Source organism: Trachemys scripta, chromosome 4 (assembly GCF_013100865.1).
Source record: "Trachemys scripta elegans isolate TJP31775 chromosome 4, CAS_Tse_1.0, whole genome shotgun sequence".
NCBI lineage: Eukaryota > Metazoa > Chordata > Testudines > Emydidae > Trachemys > Trachemys scripta.
In genome coordinates, this window is record NC_048301.1 from 130,677,958 (window position 1) to 130,692,491 (window position 14,534).

Consider the following 14,534-nt stretch of genomic DNA (forward strand, 5'->3'; position numbering starts at 1 on the left):
CTTTTTCGTTGTTCATGTCTGTGATTCAGGCCTCCACAGCTGCAAGTCCTCAAGAGATGAGGTAAGGCGTGTACATGGGACTAACCCTCCCATTCTACCCAGGCTTTCAGCAATGAAGGCAACGGGTTGAAGAAAATTCAACAGATTTAATTGTGTTTCCTTAACTTATTCCTAACCCTGAACCCTAGCTGAGTTCTGTCATGAGCAGAACCAGCTGTCCCCAACACTCACTGAACACTTAAGGTCAGGTTCAGATGAGAGTCTTTTCACATACCCAGGCTACAATTCAGCTCTTTTATTTTGGAGGATTTTCATAGAATATCAAGGTTGGCAGGGACCTCAGGAGGTCATCTAGTCCAACCCCCCGCTCAAAGCAGGACCAACCCCAACTAAATCATCCCAGCCAGGGCTTTGTCAAGCCGGGCCTTAAAAACCTCTAAGGAAGGAGATTCCACTACCTCCCTAGGTAACCCATTCCAGTGCTTCACCACCCTCCTAGTGAAATAGTGTTTCCTAATATCCAACTTAAACCTCCCCCACTGCAACTTGAGACCATTACTCCTTGTTCTGTCATTGGCTACCACTGAGAACAGTCTAGATCCAGCCTCTTTGGAACCCTCCTTCAGGTAGTTGAAAGCAGCTATCAAATCCCCCCCATTCTTCTCTTCTGCAGACTAAACAATCCCAGTTCCTTCAGCCTCTCCTCATAAGTCATGTGATCCAGCACCCTAATCATTTATGTTGCCTTCTGCTGGACTCTCCAATTTTTCCACATCCTTCTTGTGGTGTGGGGCCCAAAACTGGACACAATACTCCAGATGAGGCCTCACCAATGCCGAATAGAGGGGAATGATCACGTCCCTCGATCTGCTGGCAATACTCCCACTTATACAGCCCAAAATGCTGTTGGCCTTGGCAACAAGGGCACACTGTTGACTCATATCCAGCTTCTCGTCCACTGTAACCCCTAGGTCCTTTTCTGCAGAACTGCTGCCTAGTCATTCAGTCCCTAGTCTGTAGCAGTGCATGGGATTCTTCCGTCCTAAGTGCAGGACTCTGCACTTGTCTTTGTTGAACCTCATCAGATTTCTTTTGGCCCAGTCCTCTAATTTGTCTAATTTTGCTGTTTGTGATGGGGTGAAGCTCTTGTAAAGGATGCTGGGTAAGGAAGCCCTCTATAAAACTCCCTGGCTTTCAACTGGTAATCAGAGTTGCTGAAGAAAGGAACTGAGGAAAGTTTGAGCCTGTTGGTGTTGTGTTATGGAAGGTAAATTTTATTTTTTAAAATGCCTCTGAACTGGGTCTTGTGGCTTTACTTGCCACATTGAGTGTCCCTGCCACTTAGCCCTTACATCAGCTGTGCCAAGGGAAGAAACATTCTTTGCACGTTACATTTCAGTGAGGCCTGCAGCCTCTCCAGTTAGCTGTAACTGCCATTGAAGACATCTCATTTGGCCCCACTATACCTTGGGGTTGGAAACTTGGGCTGCCAGATTTCCTCTGGAAGCACAGAACACTTCTGCAATCACCTTAACTCTGACCCCAAATATATTTTTGTTCCTAATCTCAAAATATAAACACAACACATCTGAAAAGAAAATATGAACTATAAAGATAACATGATAATGGTACAGATTGATCAGTGTCAAGTGCCAAGTCCACCTAAATCCATAATTTTCCTATACAGCAACAATATTATAGACCCTTTTAAACTGCAGTGGTATTCTCAAGAAGCAAAAGTATGTTACCAAAAACAGCAAAAATACATATTGTCAGTCAATTAAATGCATTAACTGATATTTTAAAAGGATCACGTTTAAGAGAAGATATTTAGAGATCAAGACAACAAAGATAATGCAATATAAAACCCCTACCATTCCGTGTGTCTCAGAGTTAAGGTTGTTGTGTTGAAATAGGCATCTCCTTATGCTTAGAAAATAAAATGTGTTTACTCTGTGGCTAGTGTAAGTATTCATTTCCTTGATTTTTTTTTTTAAGTGCTGCTTGGGTTTTGTAAATGATGCGATATGCAAAAACAAACTGTTGCTTAGCAACTTAACTGGTGTTTGAAACAGGGCCACAGTTGTAGATGGTGCAAATCACCATGAATCCATTGACTGCAATAAATCTGCACCTGTTTACACCAGCTGAGGATCTAGCTCCAAGATCTTGGTTTAGAGACAGGAACAATCACATAGGTTGTCTGGTGCATTCTCTGGGTCAGGGATTCTCAGACTTGTCCATAGCCTAACCTACAATTTAGTGAACAGTTTGGACCCTTCCTCTCCATTACCAACTACTCTCCCTCCTAATTGCATGGACCCTCTCCCTTCCCACCTGCAGTTCCATACTGTTCCTCTGGCAATGGCAGCAATTGCTGACATTGATAAGTAAATCCTCTCCAAGCTTCAATGTATCTGAAGGGTCTTTGATGCAATGAAAGCAGCTGGAGGTGAGGCAGACGCAGCTCTGTGGGACTAGCCAGCTCTCTGCAGATCACCAGCAAGTGTTCCATGGACTGGTTAGTGAACAACTGCCCTACGGGCCCATGCAAGGTTTCCTACAGCATATTCTCCTACACGTTCATTGGACCAGTTATAAATAACTGAAGCAATGGACCTTCCAGTACATCATGTGGGAGTCTGTTCCTTGCTCTGTAGATCTCGCTGCTACAAAAGGAAACATTTCCTTTGCTCAGTTTCATTCCAGCTAGACAGACCTTGCTCCATCCACCTCCTCTGGACCAGGGTCGGCTCTAGGTTTTTTGCCGCCCCAAGCAAAAAAAATTTTGGCTGCCCCCCGTCCCAGCCCTGGGCTCCTCGTCACACCCACCTGCTGACCCAGCCCTGGGCTCTCCTCACCCACCCACACCCCCTGCTGCCCCAGCTCTGGGCTCCCTCATTGCCCCCCACACACACCTCCTGCCGCCCCAGCCCTGGGCTCTCTTCCCCACCTGCACCCTCCTTCCGCCGCAGCCCTGGGTCACTGGTAACTCGCTCCCACGGCAGGTCATTCAGCAGGAATTTTAGATGTGCACAGAACACAGACAGGATTGGTTCCCATATGGTTACAGAACTGCAGTAAAGTGGAACAATTTTCAGCTTGTGTGATTGGAGGATATCTGGATGCATATTATAAGACTGTCCTACACAAATGAAGAAAAGTTGAGGTGCCTTTATTATTCTTTTCTTCCACTCTTTCTTTCTATGGGGAATTTGCCAATGCAATATCACTGTCTTCCTTTTACACAAACAAACAAACAAAAAGGCAATGGCTGTTGAAAATAGCAATTCCAGTCCTAATAACCACTGGGAAGCATTTCTTGCTCAATTTTATCCTACTTTTTCTACAGCAAGTTACAGTGGATCAGTATATTTGATTTGGGAGAAATGAAGTAACAGCTGCCCAAACTGAGCTTGAGCACTCCTGAATTTTGAGGTGTTCAAATCTGGAAGGCAGGTGCTGGAGGGGGGCAATGAGGCTGTGGCTCCGCGGGGGAGCACGGCAGCATGTATGCAACAGTGTGTCTGGCGCTGCGTGGAGCCAGACATGCTGGTCTGAGTGGCACAGTAAGGGGGCTGGGGGGTTGGATGGGGCGGAGGTTCGGGGGGGCAGTTAGGGGCAGGGAGAAGGGGGGTTAGATGGGTCAGGGGTTGGGGGGGCAGTCAGGGGACAGGCAGCAGTTGGATAGGCATGGGAGTCCCGGGGATTTGTCAGGGGACAGGTAGGGGGTGGGATCCTAGGGGGGAAGTTGGCGGGGGTGTCTCAGGAGGGGGCAGTTGGGGACAAGGAGAAGGGAGGCTTAGATAGGGGGTGGGGTCCTGGGAGGCAGTCAGAGGCAGGGGTCCCGGGAGGGGGGTGATCAGGGGACAGGGTGCAGGGGGGGTTGGATGGGTTGGGGTTTTTGTGGGGGGCAGTCGGAGGGGGTGGATGGTGGCAGGGTGGGGCTACCCTCCCTCCCTGTGGAGTGTCCTGTTTTTTGAATGTTAACATATGGTATCCCTACCCTTCAGAGTACAGCTCTCCATTCATAGCAAGCTGCAGCATGAGGTCTCAGCTACCTCACTCCCCCCCCTTTCCTGTTGGTAGTGGCCAAGGGAATGCTGGGAAATGTAGTTCTTTCCCTGCTCCAGGGCTGGCTCTATAGGCAGGGAGCTAACCAAGGAACTACAGCTCCCAGGGCCCCCTGTTGGTTCTCAGCTCCCATGCTGGATCCCTGCCGCCCCTGCAAATGGGTTGCCCCAAGCACGTGCTTGCTTTGCTGGTGCCTAGAGCAGCCCCTGCTCTGGACCATCTGAAACCATTCCTCTCCCTCGTTGGTAAGGGCTGGCCCTAAAAGTCTGGTTGTTCCAAGACAAGCGTGGTTATCAGGTCCTCCTGTTGGGTCAGAGGAGAGGGGTTCTCATGGGAAGGGAACGCTTGTAGGGTCTGATTGCACTTCAGTGGAAAGCTGCCAATACAACCTCACCTGCCCTTGTGCATTGGAAAGCCAAGACATTGTACTGATGTGTCGGCGTGGGGGAGCTGGGGCTTGAGGCTCTGTCCCTGGGCATTATACACACAGTTATAGAAGCACGGCCAGTGGGTGAAGCAAGTAGAGACTTTCTGCAGGTGGCCTGTACTGGTACAGTGGGCTGTATTCAGTGTTAATTCATGTCCAGCTGACACCAGAGAGGAGGGCTAGGGTGACCAGATGTCCCGATTTTATAGGGACAGTCCCGATTTTGGGGGCTTTTTCTTATATAGGCTCCTATTACCCCCCACCCCCTGTCCCGATTTTTTACAGTTGCTATCTGGTCACCCTAAGGAGGGCTGTCAGGGAGCCAGGTACAACTTTCTGATTCTGAGCCTCACCGCTGCTCTGACCTATGCCCACTGTCTCTGGTCCCTGCGGGCGGTGTCTACACTGCATGGCCAGTGAGGGTGGAGAGTCTCCGAGCCCAAATGCCTACACTGCAATTTTTTAGCTTTGCAGGCCAAGTCAACTGACCTGGGCTCTGAGACTTGGTTCTGTGGGTTTCTTATCGCATTGTAGGTTCACCCTAAGGGACTGTCCACCTGCTGGTGATAACTGGAGCACATTCTGCTTCGGCCAATGCCCCTCTCTGCCCCTTCCTGCCCCCATCGTGTCTCAGTCACGAGGCGCTGGGGTGAAAGAGTGGCACAGGAACCAGAGCTGGATGAAGGGAGTGGAGCAGGGCTGAGAATCTGCCCCCGTGTGTTTGAAGAGCTCGTGGAACTTTGCTAGCAAGGAGATTTTATTTTTCTCTGTACTGCGTGTTTCACAGTCGCTCTGCATGCGGATGTTAGTACTCATGGAAAACTGAAGCCTCTTGAGACTGAGACCTTCTATTTATCCAGCAAACACTATGGCATGAGCAGTGGCAGAGAGTGCTCCCCCACACAGCTCTAGCTCTGAAGGCAACTCTCAAGGTGGAAGAGAAATGGAGGCCTTAAGCCCGTTCATATTTTGGCCTCTGCTGAGACTGTTCATGACATGGCCGATTAGTGCCAGCAGCAGTGGGATGTGGATGCTTATCCACAAGGAACTAGATTGAAACCGACCAAAATCACTTGCCGTCAGACAATGACTTCTGATTAGCAGTGAGCTGGGCTGAATTAGAGCCAGCGACCTGGAGGGGAAAGCTTTAGAGCCCATCCTCAAGCCTCTCAGCCTCACGCTGTCCTATAAATGGAGAAAGAGACAACCGAAGCAGGTCCATACAGGTTTCACTGGCTCATTTTGTAATAGATAATCCCCAAGCCTAGTAATGAATGCATTGTCTAAAGTCTGCTAACAATACACTATTTCTGCTGCAGGGATCCTGCCCTCTAGAAACCCAGACTGCCGTTGGATACCGGCTAGCCCCTACTTACTGATGGTATGACTCTTAAAGGTATTTAGCTGCCTAATTCCTGTTAATTTCAGTGGAGAGTGAGATGCCTAAATACCTTTTAACAATCTTGCCCTAAGTACCTACCAGCAAAGTCAATGGGAATTTTGCTATTGATGGCGGCGTGAGGACTGGCACCCAGGTACCCACCAAGGGCCAGATCAATGGGACTCTTCGCATTGACTTCAAGGGGCTTTGGATCCAGCCTGTAATTAAGCTGGTGAATACATCGTTAGTGGTGGCATTGTAAGATCCAATCATGAGTTTACCCAGCAGGGTGAAGAGAATGCAAGGTCTTCATAGGGGTCCAAAAACACTTGCTGCTCCTACTCAGGTTAATGGAAAATTCCCATTGGCCGTCAGTAGGCTTAGTATGCATGGCTCTTATGGGACCTCCAGCTGCTAAACGGTGACATAAATAGACTCATAGACTCATAGATTATAGGACTGGAAGGGACCTCGAGAGGTCATCGAGTCCAGTCCCCTGCCCGCATGGCAGGACCAAATACTGTCTAGACCATCCCTGATAGACATTTATCTAACCTACTCTTAAATATCTCCAGAGACGGAGATTCCACAACCTCCCTAGGCAATTTGTTCCAGTGTTTAACCACCCTGACAGTTAGGAACTTTTTCCTAATGTCCAACCTAGACCTCCCTTGCTGCAGTTTAAACCCATTGTTTCTGGTTCTATCCTTAGAGGCTAAGGTGAACAAGTTCTCTCCCTCCTCCTTATGACACCCTTTTAGATACCTGAAAACTGCTATCATGTCCCCTCTCAGTCTTCTCTTTTCCAAACTAAACAAACCCAGTTCTTTCAGCCTTCCTTCATAGGTCATGTTCTCAAGACCTTTAATCATTCTTGTTGCTCTTCTTTGGACCCTTTCCAATTTCTCCACATCTTTTTTAAAATGCGGCGCCCAGAACTGGACACAATACTCCAGCTGAGGCCTAACCAGAGCAGAGTAGAGCGGAAGAATGACTTCTCGTGTCTTGCTCACAACACACCTGTTAATGCATCCCAGAATCATGTTTGCTTTTTTTGCAACAGCATCACACTGTTGACTCATATTTAGCTTGTGGTCCACTATAACCCCTAGATCCCTTTCTGCCGTACTCCTTCCTAGACAGTCTTTTCCCATTCTGTATGTGTGAAATTGATTTTTCCTTCTTAAGTGGAGCACTTTGCATTTGTCTTTGTTAAACTTCATCCTGTTTAACTCAGACCATTTCTCCAATTTGTCCAGATCATTTGGTATCATCCGCAAACTTAATAAGCGTACTTTCTATGCCAATATCTAAGTCGTTGATGAAGATATTGAACAGAGCCGGTCCCAAAACAGACCCCTGCGGTACCCCACTCGTTACGCCTTTCCAGCAGGATTGGGAACCATTAATAACAACTCTCTGAGTACGGTTATCCAGCCAGTTATGCACCCACCTTATAGTAGCCCCATCTAATTTGTATTTGCCTAGTTTATCGATAAGAATATCATGCGAGACTGTATCAAATGCCTTACTAAAGTCTAGGTATACCACATCCACTGCTTCACCCTTATCCACAAGGCTCGTTATCCTATCAAAGAAAGCTATCAGATTGGTTTGACATGATTTGTTCTTCACAAATCCATGCTGGCTGTTCCCTATCACCTTACCACCTTCCAAGTGTTTGCAGATGATTTCCTTAATTACTTGCTCCATTATCTTCCCTGGCACAGAAGTTAAACTAACTGGTCTGTAGTTACCTGGGTTGTTTTTATTTCCCTTTTTATAGATGGGCACTATATTTGCCCTTTTCCAGTCTTCTGGAATCTCTCCCGTCTCCCATGACTTTCCAAAGATAATAGCTAGAGGCTCAGATACCTCCTCTATTAGCTCCTTGAGTATTCTCGGATGCATTTCATCAGGCCCGGGTGACTTGCAGGCATCTAACTTTTCTAAGTGATTTTTAACTTGTTCTTTTTTTATTTTATCCGCTAAACCTACCCCCTTCCCATTAGTATTCACTATGTTAGGCATTCCTTCAGACTTCTCGGTGAAGACCGAAACAAAGAAGTCATTAAGCATCTCTGCCATTTCCAAGTTTCCTGTTACTGTTTCTCCCTCTTCACTAAGCAGTGGACCTACCCTGTCTTTGGTCTTCCTCTTGCTTCTAATGTATTGATAAAAAGTCTTCTTGTTTCCCTTTATTCCCGTAGCTAGTTTGAGCTCATTTTGTGCCTTTGCCTTTCTAATCTTTCCCCTGCATTCCTGTGTTGTTTGCCTATATTCATCCTTTGTAATCTGTCCTAGTTTCCATTTTTTATATGACTCCTTTTTATTTTTTAGATCGTGCAAGATCTCGTGGTTAAGCCAAGGTGGTCTTTTGCCACATTTTCTATCTTTCCTAACCAGCGGAATAGCTTGCTTTTGGGCCCTTAATAGTGTCCCTTTGAAAAACTGCCAACTCTCCTCAGTTGTTTTTCCCCTCAGTCTTGATTCCCATGGGACCTTACCTATCAGCTCTCTGAGCTTACCAAAATCTGCCTTCCTGAAATCCATTGTCTCTATTTTGCTGTTCTCCCTTCTACCCTTCCTTAGAATTGCAAACTCTATGATTTCATGATCACTTTCACCCAGGCTGCCTTCTACTTTCACATTCTCAACGAGTTCCTCCCTATTTGTTAAAATCAAGTCTAGAACAGCTTCCCCCCAGTAGCTTTTTCAACCTTCTGAAATAAAAAGTTGTTTCCAATGCAGTCCAAGAATTTGTTGGATAGTCTGTGCCCCGCTGTGTTATTTTCCCAACATATATCCGGATAGTTGAAGTCCCCCATCACCACCAAATCTTGGGCTTTGGATGATTTTGTTAGTTGCTTGAAAAAAGCCTCATCCACCTCTTCCACCTGGTTAGGTGGCCTGTAGTAGACTCCTAGCATGACATCTCCCTTGTTTTTTGCCCCTTTTAGCCTAACCCAGAGACTCTCAACACTTCCATCTCCTACGTCCATCTCTACCTCAGTCCAAGTGTGTACATTTTTAATATATAAGGCAACACCTCCTCCCTTTTTCCCCTGTCTATCCTTCCTGAGCAAGCTGTACCCATCCACACCAACATTCCAATCATGTGTATTATCCCACCAAGTTTCAGTGATGCCAACAATGTCATAGTTGTATTTATTTATTAGCACTTCCAGTTCTTCCTGCTTATTACCCATACTTCTCGCATTTGTATATAGGCATCTAAGATACTGGTTTGATCTTTCCTCCCAGTTTTGTCCTGACTCTCCTTTCTCTCTGCCAATATAGCCCACACTCCCTCTCGTTTCCGACCCATCTCCCCGGTCTCCATGTTCCCCACTTACCTGTGGGCTTTGCTCACCTGTCCCCGTCGAACCTAGTTTAAAGCCCTCCTCACTAAATACCCGGCCAAATCTGATTCCATCCCATAGAGGGCAGTGGCCCTCACAGTAGCCAGTGTATTGTACTGCTCTGGGGTGTTTCTGCTGGGCGTGTAGCTGTGTCTATGCTAGGTTCTGGGGTGATACCGCGATAGAGCTCTAGTGGTGCAGGTTAAGAGAGGAATGGATCTAAGTCCTGTGTGATAATTGGGCCTAAAAATTTACCCTCAACTGTGTTGGGCTTTTTTTCATGGCTTTTCATTTAAGTTCATAAAATGTCGCAAAACCTATAATGTTGATCAGGAACGGGTACAGAAAGGAGACACACAAAACCCTAACTTAGTCTAAACAAAAGGGGGGCTTGATCATATGACTCAAGGACTGTGTTGAAATTTTGCATGGTAAAAACAGAAAATGTGCAACTGAAAATTCACGAACCAAAATTCCTGTCTCAGATATTAGGCCTAATTAGAGGATAGAATAATGAGGGGATGGGCTATTCCACCCTGCACTCCTTTTAAAGAGCCCAAAAAAAAGATGCTTGGGGAGGAGAATATGGAAGAACAGAAGGAGGCTACTGGAGCAAGTTTCACCTTCATGGCTGCCACCCCCACTGTCTCCTGAGACTCCAGACCTCCTTTGTCTTAATCCTGACCAGTCCGGGCCAGAGAAAGGGACCCAGATGGCATCGCCACTCCTACCAGCTCCCGCTGAATCCCAACCACGGCCTAAGATGAAACGGAATCCAATTCTAACAGCAGCTGTAGCTCCAAACCATCTCAGCTAACTTCTTTTCTCCAAACTGGACAGTTATTGCCATCTAAGAGAATGTCATCCCAGGGATTTTCCTTCTTAAAAACTCTCCAGCTGTTCAGATGAAAGCCTTACTTAATACTTTACATTTCAAATGCTTTAAGTTTCTTTCTTTTATGTATCTTTAATAAAAGGTAAGAGAATTTTTGATGGTCCGTTTCCCATGGTACTAAGCAGACTGCGGTCTCTGTATGCGGAACCCTGCACTTTGTTTAACACTGTTTAATGTTAACACCTTTGGTCCGTCTAAATTAAAACAACCGTCATAGAATCATAGAATATCAGGGTTGGAAGGGACCTCAGGAGGTCATCTAGTCCCACCCGCTGCTCAAAGCAGGACCAATCCCCAACTAAATCATCCCAGCCAGGGCTTTGTCAAGCTTGACCTTAAAAACCTCTAAGGAAGGAGATTCCACCACCTCCCTAGGTAACACATTCCAGGGCTTCACCTCCCTCCTAGTGAAAAAGTTTTTCCTAATATCCAACCTAAACCTCCCCCACTGCAACTTGAGACTATTATTCCTTGTTCTGTCATCTGCCACCACTGAGAACAGTCTAGATCCATCCTCTTTGGAACCCCCTTTCAGGTAGTTGAAAGCAGCTATCAAATCCCCGCTCATTCTTCTCTTCTGCAGACTAAATAATCCCTGTTCCCTCAGCCTCCCGTCATAAGTCATGTGCTCCAGGCCCCTAATCATTTTTGTTGCCCTTTGCTGGACTCTTTCCAATTTTTCCACATCCTTCTTGTAGTGTGGGGCCCAAAACTGGACACAGTACTCCAGATGAGGCCTCACCAATGCTGAATAGAGGGGAATGATCACATCCCTCAATCGGCTGACAATGCTCCTACTTATACAGCCCAAAATGCCATTAGCCTTCTTGGCAACAAGGGCACACTGTTGACTCATATCCAGCTTCTCGTCCACTGTAACCCCTAGGTCACTTTCTGCATAACTGCTACCTAGCCACTCAGTCCCTAGTCTGTAGCAGTGCATGGGATTCTTCTGTCCTAAGAGCAGGACTCTGCACTTGTCCTTGTTGAACCTCATCAGATTTCTTTTGGCCCAATCCTCTAATTTGTCTAGGTCCCTCTGTATCTTATTCCTACGTTCCAGCGTATCTACCACTCCTCGCAGTTTAGTGTCATCTGCAGACTTGCTGAGAGTGCAGTCCACGCCATCCTCCAGATCGTTAATGAAGATATTGAACAAAACTGGCCCCAGGACCAACCCTTGGGGCACTCCGCTTGTTACCAGCTGCCAACTAGACATGGAGCCATTGATCACTACCCATTGAGCCCGACGATCTAGCCAGCTTTCTATCCACCTTATAGTCCATTCATTCAGCCCATACTTCTTTAACTTGCCGGCAAGAATACTGTGGGAGACTGTATCAAAAGCTTTGCTAAAGTCAAGGAATAACACGTCCACTGCTTTTCCCTCATCCACAGACCCAGTTATCTCATCATAGAAGGCAATTAGGTTAGTCAGGCATGACTTGCCCTTGGTGAATCCATGCTGACTGTTCCTGATCACTTTCCTCTCCTCGAAGTGCTTCAGAATTGATTCCTTGAGGATCTGCTCCATGATTTTTCCAGGGGCTGAGGTGAAGCTGACTGGTCTATAGTTCCCTGGATCCTCCTTCTTCCCTTTTTTAAAGATGGGCACTACATTAGCCTTTTTCCAGTCATCTGGGACCTCCCCCCATCGCCATGAGTTTTCAAAGATAATGGCCAATGGCTCTGCAATCACATCCGCCAACTCCTTTAGCACCCTCGGATGCAGCGCATCCGGCCCCATGAACTTGTGCTCGTCTAGCTTTTCTAAATAGTCCTGAACCATTTCTTTCTCCACAGAGAGCTGGTCACCTCCTCCCCAGGCTGTGCTGCCCAGTGCAGCAGTCTGGGAGCTGACCTTGTTCATGAAGACAGAGGCGAAAAAAGCATTGAGTACATTAGCTTTTTCCACATCCTCGGTCACTAGGTTGCCTCCCTCATTCAGTAAGGGGCCCACACTTTCTTTCACCATCTTCTTGTTGCTAACATACCTGAAGAAACCCTTCTTGTTACTCTTAATATCCCTTGCTAGCTGAAACTCCAAGTGTGATTTGGCCTTCCTGATTTTGCTCCTGCATGCCTGAGCAATATTTTTATACTCCCTGGTCATTTGTCCAAACTTTCAAGCTTCTTTTTTGTGTTTAAGATCAGCAAGGATTTCACTGTTAAGCCAAGCTGGTCACCTGCCATATTTACTATTCTTTCTACACTTTGGGAGGGTTTGTTCCTGCAACCTCAATAAGGATTCTTTAAAATACAGCCAGCTCTCCTTTGCTCCTCATATTATTCTCCCAGGGAATCCTGCCCATCAGTTCCCTGAGGGAGTCAAAGTCTGCTTTTCTGATGTCCAGGGTCCATATTCTGCTGCTCTCTTTTCTTCCTTGTGTCAGGATCCTGAACTCTACCATCTCATGGTCACTGCCTCCCAGGTTCCCATCCACTTTTGCTTCCCCTACTCATTCTTCCATGTTTGTGAGCAGCAGGTCAAGAAGAGCTTTGCCCCAGTTGGTTCCTCCAGCACTTGCACCAGGAAATTGTCCCCTACACTTTCCAAAAACATCCTGGATTGTCTGTGCAGTCCCCAGGGACCAAATTAAAATTGCCACAGGGAGAGTTCTAAGGGGAGTGACTCCTCCTTGTGGAAGGGGGTGTGAGGCCCTTTCCACTGCCTAGACTACATGGTTACCAGGTTGCACCCAGGTGTGGTGTGACTAGGCATATACCTGCATGAGCTATCACCAGTATCCAACTGACCCACATGTGATCTGGACCCCTGGCATGCAGCAGGGGTCATCACACAAAAACGTACACTCTTATGAGTTGAGCACAACGTGCACCTGGAGCTCTCGGCCTCACTCCTGATTAGGTTATTGCTCCATAACTCTCACCCCCTGTTGCATCACTTTGTCAAGTTGTGTCATACTGGGGCATATGTTGCTAAACCATTACATAACATTTCCCCCGAGATTCCCCCCTCCCTCTCTGCATGGCTGAAAGTATGCCGGGATTTCCTAAAGCTGTACCATCAAATTCGGTCCTGGCATAAGTGACTCCAATTAAGTTGTGCCTGCTTATGCCCAGGCTGTATTTGGCTCTTGCTGTCTACCTGCCTTCCGACGTGCAAGGACAAATTATACTTTCAATGGGACTTCTGTGAAATGTTCCATATCACTCCACACATGCACTGGGATCTTCTTCATGTCAAGCCACAGTGATGCAGGAGCACCAATAGAATGGCAGCCTTCTGTGACACACACCTGAGCTTCTGCATTCTGCCTTTCTGGGCTCCCCCGGCTTGGCACTTAGAAGCAAACTGTAATTACTAGTCACTTACAACCCAGGAAGGAGAACAGACAAATGGGATTAGTGGGTGTTGATATTATGTGTCCAATACATACAAAGACAGGGGCTGGCATGAAGGAGCTTGAAGGCTAAAAGTTAGATCTGGTCAGATGGGAGCAAGAGGAACTTTAACTACAGCTCTCATGAAGCACCCTGGCAGTATTTCCAAAATGCAAAGTTCAGTCAAGAGTTCTCAAGTTTTATTTTTTTGCCCAAAACCTGGTAAATATTATAAAAGAGTTACTGTTCTGGGAGGGAGTGAGTATGGCACATCCACACTCAGCCCCTAAAGTGTGTGGCTCCTCCCAGCCAGTCACTTGCCTTGGGAAGAGAGGGAAACTGCACCTGCAGCAGGAGGAGAGTTGCCCTCATCCCCTCATCCAGTAGCAAAGAGATGTGCTGTTCTTGACTGAGCGTACACCTGTGTCATTATCCCGGGGACTTCTCTCTCTCTCTCTGGCAGGTGTTTCCAACAGCCCAAGGGAGAAGATGGATTTTCTCTGAAATAAAGAAGAAGAGGAAGGAGCATATTCAAGAGGCTGTGCACAACGGCCAGGAGCGTGGGAAAAAGGGTGAGACAATCTAGAGGTGATACTAAATGATGGAGATTATGATGTAGCGCAGTATGGAATGAAACCCGGAATCCCTGATGGATTGATGAGGCTGGAAGAAGAGGTGGAGTTGTGTTCTGTGTCAAAAATATTAGTATGTGACCTCATGGTCTGTTGATCGATAGGTTAACACAAGCTGGAAGAATCCCTGGAATACTAACCCACATCATTGGGTGTGGGGGGAGGGTTGAGACCTGCTAGGATAAACATGTCTCAAGGATGGTAGAGGTTTACTTGGTCCTGCCTCAGTGCAGTGGGCTTGACTAGATGACCCCCACAAGGTCTCTTCCAGCCCTTCATTTCTATGGTTCTGAGAATGCCTGCTTGCTATTCACATGTGCAGTGGGAGTTATTTCTTTAACACGGTTCAGTCACTGGAGTGGAGAGTTGGGATCCAGGCCTGGTGAGTGCTGTTCCAAGCTTCAAAGAAGACTCGCTA

The 14,534-nt window shown here is 46.9% G+C and overlaps 1 protein-coding gene across 3 annotated transcripts in view; it reads left to right on the plus strand.

Annotated features, from left to right (window-relative positions):
* Nucleotides 1–14,534, plus strand: part of PKP1 (plakophilin 1) — an 83,205-nt gene that overhangs the window by 6,295 nt on the left and 62,376 nt on the right. For 2 of the 3 annotated variants that reach the window (XM_034767561.1, XM_034767560.1), the window contains exon 2: nucleotides 13,948–14,056. The gene's annotated coding sequence lies outside the window, so the exon portion shown is untranslated. Of the gene's footprint in view, nucleotides 1–13,287; nucleotides 14,057–14,534 lie in introns of those variants that run through there. The other variant, XM_034767558.1, reaches the window with a different exon arrangement.